This window comes from Megalobrama amblycephala, linkage group LG6 (assembly GCF_018812025.1).
Source record: "Megalobrama amblycephala isolate DHTTF-2021 linkage group LG6, ASM1881202v1, whole genome shotgun sequence".
NCBI classification, from domain to species: Eukaryota; Metazoa; Chordata; class Actinopteri; order Cypriniformes; family Xenocyprididae; genus Megalobrama; species Megalobrama amblycephala.
In genome coordinates this window covers 18179364-18189183 of record NC_063049.1, presented here as the reverse complement: position 1 = coordinate 18189183, position 9820 = coordinate 18179364, and the positions used below count along the sequence as shown (strand labels likewise).

Genomic DNA, 9820 nt, shown 5'->3' with positions numbered 1-9820 from the left:
ATTAGCTCTGCAAATATTTGCCGGAAAGGGGCTAGTGGTTTTGTGCCCATTTCAAAAGCAAATTTAACAGACGTGGTGTTTGGTGTTGATTTATTTTTTAATTATTTATGTCTGTAAATATCAAAGTATTTTCGGATTGGGGTTTGGTGTGTCCTCATTTGGAACAGGGAGTTAAAGAGAGTAATTGAAAACACTACTGTCACTCTTTCAATCAAACTCACTGTCAACTTGACCACTTGGTACAGGTCAGTCTGAAACCGTGTGGCCATCTTACCCATCCTTCGTTCTCGCCATGGTATGTGTTTCTCTAACCATTCATTCAATAGTTTGTTCCTTCCCTTCTTCCTTCAATCTCTCTCTCCTCTATTTCTTTAGTGCCAGTTGTTTAAAAAACCTTTCATGGTTATGTCGAACTCTACCTGCTTCCTTCCTTAACTGGACCAATCAACATGCTGGATGGATGATCAATCTATCACAGGGCTAACACACATAGACATACATTCACACACACACACACATCTCTTTGGATTGTGGGGGAAACAGGAGCATCAGGAGGAAACCGATGCCAAAATGGGGATAACATGCAAACTCAACACAGAAAAAGTCTCCTGACCTGGCCATGAGTCCCAGGCTGTGTAAGACAGTGTTACCCACTGAGCCACCTGGCCGCCCTGTAACTGGATCATATTCTTAATATGAAATAATCACTTTAGTTACAGTCACTGGAGTCTTGAAGAACTTTTGCCAAACTCTTCCCTAAATTTGGTGACACCTTTCACAGATAGATGGTGTTATCTACAGCTACACAAGTCCTCATGAGATCCAGGTACGCTTAAGCAGTACCAGCATGCATGAATGGAATGCAATGGATGAACTTGTTTTCAGATTTTTGCATCTTGACTCTGGAGATCACAGAGACACAATTACAGAGTGTGTGGATCCCTCGGAGCGTGTCCTCTTCCCTTTGATGGACGTAAATAAAGACATGGCTCCTTGCAGGCCTGCTTATTGAACTTGGCTGTTGACAATGCCTCAGAAGTGGTCAGATCCAGTCAGAAATCTCTTCTTCCCTCAAGAAAAGAGCCCACGTCCTTAAAGGCAGCACATCAGCGGCTGTTCCCCGTCAACCGGGCAATGGCAGTGGTTCAGACGCCAGCCCAAGATTCTTTTAGCGAGAGTCCATTGATGTAGCAGAGTTATTAATTTGCCCTGTGAAATAAGAGGACACCCAGGCCAAAACAGAGGGAGATGGGTGCCTTTCAAATAATGCCAGCCAGGGAGCCTTTCATCTACTGTCAGTGGGGTGAGTGAACTGGGTCTGCTGGGTTCTCACATGGGCACCAGGGCTACCCACGGAACTAACCAACAAAGGGTGTGCAGGAGGGACAGGGAGAGCGAGTGCTGAGGGGGAGGAGGAGAAAGAGAGAGAGAGAGAAAGAACATGGGCAACTTGGTGTTTATCCACTATTAACTGGTAAACAACTCTGTTTTTAGTTGTTTTCGTCCTTCGGAATGGCGTTCTTGTGGATTGTGGTGGGATTCGGTGTTCTGTGAGCCACTCTTTCACTCCCCTCAAGGTAATAGCAGCTTTTTTCCCTCACCGCTTCCTGCTGTCTCTAACAACCTCAGGGGAAAGAGAGGAAGTGCCCTCAAACTGCATGATGAACCTCGTAGGTTTTTAAAAGCCTCCATACTCCAGTCATTCTTCCTTCGGTTACTTCCTATCACTCTGAGAAACAATTTACAAAAATTGTACCTTTAGGGGTAAAACAGCTTGTCACTTGGACATTACCCTTAAAAGGATAACTTTGTGCCTTATCTATCCCTAAAACAGGGGTGTCCAATCCTGCTCCTGGAAGGCCACTATCCTGCAGAGTTTAGGTCCAGTCCCAATTAAACATACCTGTCCTGAACCAACTAATGAAGGTCTTCAGGAATGCAGTCATTTGTGTCAGGGCAGTTTGGAGCTAAACTCTGCAGGAACAGGACTGGGCACCCCTGCCCAGGTGCATATTAGTACCTTAAAGTGGTAATATGTACCCTTAACATACTAACCTTTTAGGGTTAAATAAGGCACAAATAAGTCCATTTGAAGGTACTGCCCCAGTGACAAGCTGTTGTACCCCTAAAGGTACATTTTTTGCACTTTTTTCCCCCCTGAGAGTTAAAGGGGTGCTCCATTTTGCAGACTTCTTCATTGTAGCATAAGTAGTGCTGATTGTGTGTTCACACTAATAAATGCTAAAACTGAGACAAAGCTACCCTTCTAAAAATTAGTGTAGTTTATGTGCACAGTGTATATAGTACATCATTTGGGACACAACTTCAGTTAAGGGCACCTGAATCCCTACTTCACTGAGCACTCATGACGACTGGGCCCAAGTCTTTGGAGGCCTCTATTTTGATTGGACCAGAGACAGGAGATGTCACAGAATTCATTCATGCATGCAAGGAGCTGTGCAGCGTCAATGTCCGATTACTCCATTCCTCCACATGCAGTGAAGCACGAGGAGTGGTTGGGGCAGTCACAGCTGGAGCAAGCAGGGAAAAAATAATACCAGAGATGTATAAAAGCAGAGGCTAAAAGCAGACTGAGCTAGCCGCCTGCTAAAAAAACAAAGCACTGCCCAGGGGACAAGCACAGGGTCGGGCAGTGTGGACCGGACTCGCCACAGCCGCGTCTCCACACGTTAGTGCTCCTGCCAAATGGCTGTAATTGAGGCCTAAAGTCAAGAGCCCTGAATAACTCAATGCATCAATAGCAGCCTGTGGGACCTCCCCCCTCTATGTTTCTCTTTACCTTCATAACCGACCTGAAACCGCTTTTTTTTTTTTCTATGGTTGAGCTTAAACCTCATTCACCTCCATGTCTGTGGTGACCTTTACTCTCGGCTAAATATATTGTAAGATGATGAGATGAAAGGTGGGTTTCAGTGTTTCCGTTTCTAGAACAACCTCTATCGAAGCTATCTTATTAAAGAATTGTTGTTATATAACTGACGCAGCACGTTTTGAAGTCTAAATCAAACGTATTGCTCGGCCATACACCAGAGTTCAGGTAAAGATGTCGTTCTGATTGTGGCCTATCCTAAAAGAACTCAAAAAAAAGTTTGTGATTCATGGGGATACTGATCACAATAAAGATGACAATCATGATAATGATGATGTCCAATTCTGTTTGCGTAAGTGATAGCTGTGGAGGGATCCATGCTAATGGCAACGTTTAAAATGAAGTAGGGCACATGCTGCACATTTCTGCCTGTTTATTGGTCCTACTGGGTTCTTCTCTCAGGCTTCAGAGGCCTGGACTGCTTTTTTCCTGCACGCATGCCACAGCTGTGGTCACTGTGGTGATGTTTCACTGCTCAGAATGGATTCACCAGCTCAAAAACGTTCTTATTATATTTATATTTTACTATACCGCTGCTGCCCTTGCCAGCTGTGTACTGGCTAACAGCCTGTTTCCTTTAAATAGGCTGTGACAATATGATTAAACAGCTAAAATGAAGGTAAACATCAACATTCAGTGCCCAGTATTGACATAGAGCCCACAAGCAAAAAACCCTGGATTTTAGGCCTCAATTTTTGCTGAGAGGCAAGACCGAGGAAAAAGGCAAAAGTACAAATGAGTCTCAGTGAGTGAGATATTAAGTTTGATATTATGACAGAAGCTGTCATGTTGGTTTAAATGTGCTCATACTAGCTGTGCTTCTGTGCTTTAAAGTGATCAGGTTGGACTGATCTTCATGAAATCTATTGAAAATATGCGAGACGCATCCCTTGCTTTGTTCTGAAAGGTGGTGCTACAATACCAGGAACAAAATGAAAGCGGTAAGTGAGGGAGAAGAACAAAACAAGAGGACAGAAAAGTGAAGGACAGAAGGGAGAGCATTGCGCAATAACGCAAGGGGGGAACGGTGAGGAAAAGACAGAACAGATCCTGCGTGTCCATGTTGTATGGGTTTGTCTCGTGATCTTCTGTGGGATGCCGCTGTCACCCCGGCTGTGGCGAGCTGCTGCGGTGCTGCTGCAAGCTTCAAAGACTGCAGGCCTGCCCGCAGCCCTAATTAGAGGGTGCCTGCTTGGATCTGGGGACAAGCTAGCGGAAAGTGTGCGCAAGTGCACACACTATACGCTTCAGTAGCAGCAGGCTGACATGGATGAAGGGAGGGATAGCATCCTACTCTCATCTATCCCACAGTAGTCTCTCTCTCCCTGTCTATCTGTTTGTGTCTGTCTCCGTCCATCCACGGCCCAGGCCTGGACGGAAACCGTTAGTGCTAGATGTAGCCTATCTGGGACGGTGGCTAGGGAGTCTGGGCCTCCTGACTGTATATTTCTCTAGGCCCCTCACCTTTTTTAAGTTTAGACAGAGATGTGGTCTGGTGGATGGTGCACGTGCTCCGACACATGGCGCTTAAATGCTTATATGAGTTCAAATCCTGCTTGAGCAATTTTCAGATTCTATCAATATTACAATACTGCAAAACTATTTCTCAGGATTTCTCTCGTTGAAATTTTCTCATTTTAATTCTTTTCTCCATATCTGAACGCCTCCTCCTGTTGTATTTAATTTCTGTCATTTTTCTCTGCAGCGTCATCATATTGACACAGACATAGATTGAAGGACAGTACATTTCAAATCAGTAAACCTGAGACCTGAAATGTTTAGTGAATTATTGGGATGCCAGTACACACTTTGTTAATCAGTGTATCACATTGAGAATACAAACAGCTCAAATAAATGTTTGTGATTTTGTAAGTGTAATGTGTGAAGTAAAGTAAGTAAATTAAAGAGATAGTTCACCCAAAAATGAAAATCACCCTCAAGCCATCCTAGGTCTATATGTCGATCATTTTTTAGACGAACATAATCTGAGTTATATTAAAAAATATCCTGGCTCTTCCAAGCTTTTTAATGGTAGTGAATGGCGCTCACGATTTTGAAGCCCAAAAAAGTGCATCCATCCATTATAAAAGAAATCCATACGGCTCCAGGGGGTTAATAAAGTCCCTCTAAAGACAAGTGGTGTTTTTTCTTGTGGCACAAGAGTAATCCCTGACGCAATGTATGACGCAGGATGTAGGAGAAGCATAAGCTTGGATACCTCTCGCCGTTTAAACTAATAGGGCTGGGCAACAAACTTAAAGGTGCCCTCGAATGAAAAATTTAATTTATCTTGGCATAGTTAAATAACAAGAGTTCAGTACATGGAAATGACATACAGTGAGTCTCAAACTCCATTGTTTCCTCCTTCTTATATAAATCTCATTTGTTTAAAAGACCTCCGGAAAACAGGCGAATCTCAACATAACACCGACTGTTACATAACAGTCGGGGTGTACGCCCCCAATATTTGCATATGCCAGCCCACGTTCCCAACATTATCATTATGAAAGGCATTAGACAAGGGCAGAACGTCTGGATGTGCATAGCTGAATCAACAAACTAGGTAAGCAAGCAAGGACAATAGCGAAAAATGGCAGATGGAGCAACAATAACTGACATGATCCATGATATCAAGATATTTTTAGTGATATTTGTAAATTGTCTTTCTAAATGTTTCGTTAGCATGTTGCTAATATACTGTTAAATGTGGTTAAAGTTACCATCGTTTCTTACTGTATTCACGGAGACAAGAGCCGTCGCTATTTTCATTTTTAAACACTTGCAGTCTGTATAATTCATAAACACAACTTCATTTTTTATAAATCTCTCCAACAGTCTGTAATGTTAGCTTAGCCACGCAGCATAGCCTCAAACTCATTCAGAATCAATGTAAACAATGTAACAGTATACAATACTCACATAATCCGACGCATGCATGCCGCATGCATGACGAACACTTTGTAAAGATCCATTTTGAGGGTTATATTAGCTGTGTAAACTTTGTTAAGGCACTGTTTAAGGCAAGCGTGAGCTCTGTGGGCGGAGAGCATGGGATTTAAAGGGGCCACAGCATAAATCAGCGCGTTTATAATGATGCCCCAAAATAGGCAGTTAAAAAAATTAATAAAAAAAAATCTATGGGGTATTTTGAGCTGAAACTTCACAGACACATTCAGGGGACACCTTAGATTTATATTACATCTTGTAAAAACATAATCTAGGGCACCTTTAAGCTACTCTTCTCTTATATAAAAACATTTTTCTTTAAAAATTCTCGTTTTAGACTTCTAATTCATGACCGGTGTTTTGTTTTGCTCTATCCTCAGCACCTCCGCGTTCGTCATTGCTTCATGCGTCGGGTCAGAGGTCACTCTTCTGCTGCAAATCGATGCATATGGCTGTTTGCCGGAAGCTAGTTATTATAGTTTGTTACGTTTTAAATATGGATATTTTTCTTATAAAAACCCACAACTTTATTAACCCCCTGGAGCCAAATGGATATCTTTTATAATGGATGGATGCATTTTTTTGGGCTTCAAAATCGTGAGCGCCATTCACTACCATTATAAAGCTTGGAAGAGCCAGGATATATTTTAATATAACTCCGATTCTGTTCATCTGAAAGAAGATAGTCATATACCTAGGATGGCTTGAGGGTGAGTAAATCATGGGATAATTTTCATTTTTAGGTGAACTATCCCTTTAAGTCAAATATATAAACATCTAAAAGTCATATTTTGTCCTAATATTTAAGATATTGGTCAGAAGGGGCAGTGTGAGCAAATAGGAAATAAAATGTTGAGTAATTTGTCATATATTAAAGCCATTATGGCCCGGTTTGACAGACAGGGCTTAGACTAAGCCAGGATTAGGCCTTAGTTTAATTAGAGCATTTACAGTAAGTAGCCTTTATAAACATGCCCTAGAAAAAAACATTACTGGTGTGCATCTTGAGACAAAACAATGGCACTGACATATTTTAAGATATGTCAGTGCAAGTTGCTTTCAGTTAAAATGGCTACAATATACATTTTAGTCTAGGACTATCTTAAGCATTGTCTGTGAAACTGGGGGAATATGTAAGATTTTTGGATTAAAATATCCAAAAACCACTAGAACAGTGTTATATATTTTGTTGACTTGTGTACATTTTCCCAGATGTTTCCAAGAATGTTTAAAAAACACGGACGGTGTCCATGCATCGCTATCAATGACATCATACCTGCCTTACCCTTGATTTCCGGTTTTATATTCACACTAAAAAATGCTGGGTTAAATATGGACAAACCCAGGGATTGGGTTGTTTTCACCCAGCCATTTTTTTTCAACCAATTTTGGATTAATTTTTTTAGCCAGCAATATATTACTATAGTAAAAGGCATGTTTTTGCTCACCCGGCAAATTTGTGGGTTATTTTAAGCTGAAACTTGACCAGACCAGAGACTTATATTACATCTTGTGAAAGAGGGCATAATAGGTGCCCTTTAACCCAACCTGCTGGGTTTGTCCATATTTAACCCAACTTGGGTTGTTTTTAACCCAGCACTTTTAAGAGTATTGTAGAAACAATGTAAACACCAAAGACGCTTCAATATATTATGTGTTTTATTAGACAAGGGAACAACTGTTTGGATACATTTATAGACAGAAAACTAATTGTTATATAGCTCAACACATTTAGTCTTATTGTTTAAATCTAGTTTTCTTGATTTTCTGTGAGTACCACGCTTTACCATGCCTCAGAGAAAAACACTATTTTGTCAAGTAGCTAACATAGCATAATCAGATGCAGCTTTATTTTTAGTAACAGTGCAGCATTTTCTCTGTCATACAATGTTTTAAAATGAATTGCATGCCATTTATCAACACAAGCCATCCAGCATTTATTAATGATATTCTAATATTGATCTAGCTTTGCTGAGCAAACGCACATAGTAACGTTACAACATCATTTCCAACACTCAAATATATCTAATATGATAAACAGCACTGCATTACCCCACATACATTTCTGCTCGAGTCTTTTCCACCGGCTGTGAGGTGAAGACGACATTTCCCATGATTCTGCTCAATCTCAGCGTCATCAAGCTACGCCTTTGTTTTGAATAGGCGACCTCTAGTGGCGAAAAATTACATATTGTGCCTTTAAAATACTTGGGGTAAGTATGACCCCACACATTAAAGTCGTTGTGTCTCTAAATGGCTTTTTTTCTCATTTTCCTTCCTTTCTTGTCCTTTATGGTGAACAAATTTTTGTTTCTTTCCTGACAATATGACTCGCTCACTACATAAACATCTCTTGCCTGATGTGTCGATTCATTCTTTTTATTGTAGCTTCAAATACATTGAATTAACTACACTAGATCCTACAGCGATCCTACTGGAAATATTGTGGCATCCTTGGATCTGTGGGCCCCTAGAATGATTCCCACCTTTCACCCCATTAGCAATGGCCCTGAGCCTACTGCTACAGGATATAGTCAGTTTGTGGTTAAATGTACCTGGTTATTTCCTCAGTTTAATGATTTAGTGGACACCAGAGGATTACTGCAACATCCCTTCATCATTCCTTAAAAGTCTGTCATTCCACAACTCTGTCTCAGTTGCCGTCTTTAGTAAGCCATTAGCACACACTGACGATGAATCAGTTCATTATCACGGCCACATCTCCGCCTGGACTGTTAAATGCTGTTTATGATCAGCACAGCAACATAGTGGTCCTTTTTTTGCTAATTTTAACCTCTTCCCTATCTGTCTTCAGGTCCCCTCACATTCCCTGTCTCAGCTATATACAGAGGGAGACCCACAGGCCTGCAGTATAGCTAATCTGACCACAGGTAAACACTGTCTTACCACAGACATGCTCACTTAGCGCTATAATGGACAAAAATACCACACTGCAATGAATGCACACTCACACATCAGTGTACACACATACACCTTAAAGCAGACTGACTGTTTGTTGCTCTCAGAGAGAGCTTATATCATTCAGGGTTTTCCAAGAAACACCACAACTTGATTCATGACACATTTTCTGTCCTCATGGTTTGTGTATATATCCAGTGCCTTACAGTAAATTTTCCCATAGTGCATTCGTCTGAGGCAAGGTTTGAAAGGTGAGAGTAAGGGACAAAGAGCGGATTTACATAAACACAAAATTAGACGAGTGATAGAGATCGGGATATTTACTGCTGGCTAATATTTAGTCACATATGTGATTTATTGTTATTTCCTTATTATGTTGTTTAGCAACAATCAGTTAGTAAATCGTGCTCTATGTCCTGCTATTATATATTTGAACTGACTAATTTTCTTCTGTGGAACAAAAAGGGAGATACACTACTATTCAAATACTTTTATATATTTTTATATATAGATTTCTTTCTACCTTTCAAAGAATTTTTGAGAAAAACTGTATAACAGTTTCCAACACAAATGTTTTCAACATGGATAATAATAAGAAATGTTTCTTCAGCACCAAATCAGCATATGATTTCTGAAGGACAATTATGCAGAAAATTCAGCTTTGCAAGCACAGGAATAAATTACATTTTAATATAATATTAAGTTGTTTTGAACTGCAAAAATGTTTCATAACATTACCTTTTTACGGTATTTTTATCAAATAAATTCAGCCTTTGTGAGCATTAGACCTCTTTCAAAAAAAAAAAAAAAAAAACTCGTACCAACCAAAATTTTTGAACAGTAGTGTATTTTGAAGAATGTTTTTTTAATTTTTTTTTTTTTAATAGTATGTATGAATATCAATAGTGTCCAAAACAACATTGGTCCACACCGACTTTCATTGTATGGGCAAAAATGTAAAAAAAAATCGCAAGTGAATTAAGAACAGCTATCCTATTAATTGTTCTATCGGACTAAAAGGAGTGGAAAAATCCACTTATATTTTTGGATATCTATAAATGATCA

The 9820-nt window shown here is 40.2% G+C and overlaps 1 long non-coding RNA gene across 1 annotated transcript in view; it reads left to right on the top strand.

Annotated features, from left to right (window-relative positions):
• The window catches only part of LOC125270022, a 35127-nt gene that overhangs the window by 1350 nt on the left and 23957 nt on the right, over nucleotides 1-9820 (top strand). Inside the window, exon 2 of the long non-coding RNA XR_007185237.1 lies at nucleotides 8652-8727. This is a non-coding gene — a long non-coding RNA (uncharacterized LOC125270022). The remainder of the gene's footprint in view (nucleotides 1-8651; nucleotides 8728-9820) is intronic.